The sequence below is a fragment of the Salmo salar genome, chromosome 08 (assembly GCF_965601325.2).
Source record: "Salmo salar chromosome 08, fSalSal1, whole genome shotgun sequence".
In the NCBI taxonomy this organism is placed as follows: Eukaryota; Metazoa; Chordata; class Actinopteri; order Salmoniformes; family Salmonidae; genus Salmo; species Salmo salar.
Window position 1 is genome coordinate 430,001 of NC_138298.1, and position 5,000 is coordinate 435,000.

A 5,000-nucleotide genomic window follows, 5' to 3' on the forward strand; every position below is an offset into this window, starting at 1 on the left:
AAATATGGAAAAGAATACACGGTGGCAATTGAGTTGGTGGGAGAAGAAAAGGTGACGACGATGGAATTACTACGAGCAATTAAGGAGACGTGTGGAGAGGTGGTGGGATGCCGAATGAAAGGAGATAAGAAATATGAAATTACGATGAGAAACGGAAAAGGTAAAGAACGGCTAATGGACGGTATACGGATAAAGGACAACAAGATACTGGCGAGAGATGTGAATATTAATGAATTGGTGGTGTCTTTTATGAATCTACCGGTATATATAGAAGATAAAGTTATACTGGACAAGTTGAGAAGCTGGGGAGTAACGGCCGTATCGGAGATAAGGAGGAGAGTTTGGCCTGGAACGGAGGTGGTTGACGGAACAAGGTTCTGTAAAGTTAAATTTACGGAAAAAGTCACATCATTGCCATATTCCACAAAAATTGAGACGCTGGAGGGAGCTGAATACTTTAGGGTGATCCATGACAAGCAGGTCAGAGTTTGTCGATTGTGCATACAACCTGGGCACATAGTTAAAGATTGCCCTGAATTCAAGTGTTTCAAGTGCGGCAATCAAGGCCATTATGCGAGAGAGTGTGTCGGAGAGAAGGAAAGGAATGTTTGTGGAAGATGCAGAAAGAGATTGGCGGAGTGCAACTGTGGAGAAGTTATGACGGGAGAGGGGAGTCAAGTACTATTCGAGGAAGCAGTTGTATCGTCGCAAGAAGGAGAAGAAGATGGAGGAGAGGATGTGGTGGAAGGTGGAGAGACAGAGGAAGGAAGAAGGGAGAAGAAGGAAGACCAGAAGATTAATGAAATTGGGAGCAGTATGGATTCGGAAATAAGAAGATGGAGTTTTCAGGAGGAGAGGGGAAGTGGACTGGGGGGAAGCACGGGGGACTCACGGGTTTTGGGGGAAAGCACAGCACAAACAAGTACCTCGGGGGGTGAAGAAATGGAGAGGGTTTTAAGTTTATTGACAATAACGGAGACGGGTATGAACACGGGGAACACAACGACGACTACACGAGAGACGGAGATGAACATTCCAGAAACGGCGGAGAACATGGGGAGCACAACGAACATTCCAGAATCGGCGATGAACGCGGGGAGCACAACGAGCATTCCAGAATCGGCGATGAACACGGGGAGCACAACGGACGAGGGTGTAAAGAAGAAAAGTTGGCTGGATGAAATGGACTTGGAGGAGATATCGGACTCGGATGATGGGGAAAAGTTTGAAAGAATGAGAGGAGGATACAGGAAGAGGAAAGCAGCGGAGGGGGGGGAGAGAAAGGGTGGAAGAGGAAAGAAACTGGATAAAAGGTAGAGGATAATGAAATTATATTTTATAATTTTATTATTTATTAGTATGGTAACAATAATGTCGATAAATGCGAATGGGTTGAGAACAATAGGAAAATTTAATAGAATAGTACACATAAAGAATTCTGATATTTTATGTATTCAAGAGACGCACTGGGATAATATGTGTGTTTTAGAAGTTCAGAAAATATGGAGGGATTTTATTTATGTAAACAATGGTAGGGGGAATTCATGTGGGGTTGCAATTTTAATAAGGAAGGATGTAGTAGAAAATGTGAAGAAGATATATAATGATAATAATGGGAGGATTTTAATTTTAGATTTTGAATATATGAGTAGGGTTTTTAGGATTATAAATATTTATGCGCCGAATAATGAAATAGAGAGAAGGAATTTATTTTTAGAATTAGCGAAATGGTGCAAGGGAAACTGTATTTTAGTTGGGGATTTTAATGTAAAAATGGATAGACTAGATATGACAAGGGGAGCTATTTTTAGAAGTGACGTATCTAGGGGGGTTTTAAGGAAGATGATGGTTGAAAACAATTTAATTGATATATGGAGGGAGGAGAATCCTAATAAGAGAGAATTTTCTAGAAGGCAGGTGGTTTTAGGGGAATTGAAACAGACACGGATAGATTTGGTTTTAGTAAATGAAGGGTCAAGGAATTTTATGAAGGATATTAAATATATTTTTACAACTTTTAGTGATCATGCTGGGTTAACATTTTCGGTGGGGTTAGATAAGGAAAGGAAAGGGGGGGGAATATGGTGTATGAATGCAGGGTATCTAGGTGATGAGGAATACGGGAAACAACTTAAATCTTTGATAGAACATGAAATGGAGGATAAGCAAAAAGGGAATGATAAGTGCAAGTGGTGGGAAAATGTTAAAGAAAAAATAAAAGTTTTTAGTATTAGATATGCAAGGAAGAAGAGGAGTAGGATGACAAGAGCAGAAAATTATTTAAGAACAAAATTGAATGAAGAAATGAAGAAATGTGATAGTGATCCTGATTATACTATTGAAAAGTTTTTAGATTTAAAAGAAAAATTGAGCAAATGTGAAATAGATAAGTGTAAGGGTGCAATTATAAGAAGTAGGGCAAAATATGTTTTAGAAGGGGAGAAATGTACGTCGTTTTTTCTTGGTTTAGAGAAAACTAAACAGACGAAATCATATATTAGTGAGATTGAAAATGTAAAGGGTGAAGTGGTAAATGATTATGTTGAGATATTAGAAACAGTACAGAATTTTTATAAGGATTTATTTAAGAAAGGGGAGGTGGATGAGGGGTGTGTAAAAGAGATTTTAAGTAGTGTGGATGTGCAAATTGGTGTTGAGGATAAGCAAATGTGTGATAGGGAGATAACAATGGATGAAGTGAAAGATGCAATTAAGGGTTTACAAATAAATAAAAGTCCTGGAGTGGATGGACTAATTGCAGAGTTTTATAAAATGTATGAAAGTATTTTAGCACCTATTTTATTAGAAGTATATCAATATATGGAAGACAATAATACTGTTTCAGATTCCATGGTGACAGGGCTGATATCGATTTTATATAAAAATAAGGGGAGTAAATTGAAATTAGAAAATTATAGGCCAATTAGTTTATTAAACTCAGATTATAAGATTTTAGCTAAGATACTGGCAAATAGGATGAAGATGGTTTTAAATGATATTATAGCACCTACACAAAATTATAGTGTGCCTGGAAGAGATATAGCAGATACCATAACTACACTTAGAGATGTGATAAATAAAATGAATAACGACAAGATGGGGGGGATTGTTTTAAGTATAGATTTTAATAAAGCTTTTGACAGGGTGGAACATGATTTTATGTTTAGGGTACTGGAAAAGTATGGGTTTGGAAATGGAATTATAAGATGGATAAAATTATTATATAGAAAGGCTAAAAGTAGGGTTAAATGTAATGGGGTTTTAACAGATTCTTTTATTCTTGAGAGATCAGTGAGACAGGGGTGCCCTTTATCAGCTTTATTGTTTGTTTTATCGGTAGAACCCTTAGCGGCATACCTTAAAAAAGATCTTTTTATAAATTGTGTAGAGACTCCGCAAGGAGGTTTTAGTTTAATTCATCAATATGCAGACGATACAACAATAACAGTTAGAGATGAGGGTAGTGTTAAAAGGGTGATGGAGTGTTTTAAAGTATATGAGAAAGCCTCAGGAGCAAAAGTGAATATGGAGAAGTCAGTAATAATGTATGTTGGGAAGAATAATGAGGGGACTTTTCCTTTTAAGGTGGTAAATGATTATTTTAAGGTGTTAGGTGTGTTTTTAGGGGTGAAGGAACAAGAAGCTAGGGATCTGACATGGAGTGGGGTTATAAACAAAGTTAGGAAGGTGGTAAATATGTGGAGGGGGAGGGCTTTGAAATTAAAAGGGAAAGTAATTGTTGTAAATTCCTTGCTGATGTCAATTTTTATTCATGTAATGAACGTTTTAGATGTACCAGAATGGGTTTTATCTGAAATGAATACGATTTTAGTTGATTTTTTATGGGATGGGAAAGGAGCGAAAATTTCTTTTAAAACTTTGATTGCAGGTTATGAGGAGGGGGGTTTGAAGTTGGTAGATTTAAATGTGAGGAAAAAAGCAATTAGAGTTAAAATGGTACGAAAATATTTATATGGTGAACTAGATTATGGATGGAAAAGATTTTTTAAAGAGTATTTGCAGGAGGTTGGGAGGATGGGGGAAAATGGTTTATTAATGTGTATGAGAAAAGAAATGTTAGCTAATATACCATTGTTTTATAGAGAAGTGTTTGAGGCTTGGGGGGAGTTTTTACCAAATATTTATTATGAGTGTACCATTTTAGACAATATTTTAAATCAGCCAATTTTCTTAAATCCCAAGATACAATATAATAATAAGATGTTGTTTTGTAAATATTTTATGAGGGCTGGGATGAGACAGATTGGGGATATTTTATACGAGGTCATTCCAGGTTTTCTTCCTGTACAAGCGATTTATGATAATGTTTGTGAAGTGGAAGATGAAATGAGCAAAACTACAGTAGATAATATGTATAAGAGAATTTTAGGGTGTATTCCTGAAGAATGGGTGCTTTTAATAAATACAGAGGTGGTTGAGAGAGCTAAGGGTTTACCGGTTTTATATTATGAAAGTAATGGGGAGAAACATGTTTTATCAGGTTTGAAAGTTAAAAAGATTTATGAAAAATGTATTTTAAGAGAGATAAAAGCTCCTGCTTCAGAAAAAGTGTGGTCTAGGGTATTTGTAAATATAGATGTAAAATCAATATGGAAGAATGTCAATGTAAAATATAATTCTATAGAATGTGAAGATAATGATTTTAAATTGAAACATAATAGGATTTTTACGAACGTGGTTTTACATCAAATAAATAGAGACATTAAAAGAGAATGTGATATTTGTGGTACGGAGGCGGAAAATTTTATGCACTTTTTTATTGAATGTAGTAGATTACAAGGGTTTCATGAGTTTATAAAGGGGCTTTTAGAACAACATTGGGGAGAAGATATTGTAAATGGGGTTGAGTGGAGGAGGTTGTTTCTATTTGGTATAAATGGAAAAAGCAAAGTTTTTAATATTAATTTGATGAATTTTGTTCTTAGCCATGCTAGATACGCTGTAAGACAAAGAAGGAATTTAGGACATTATGAAAGGAA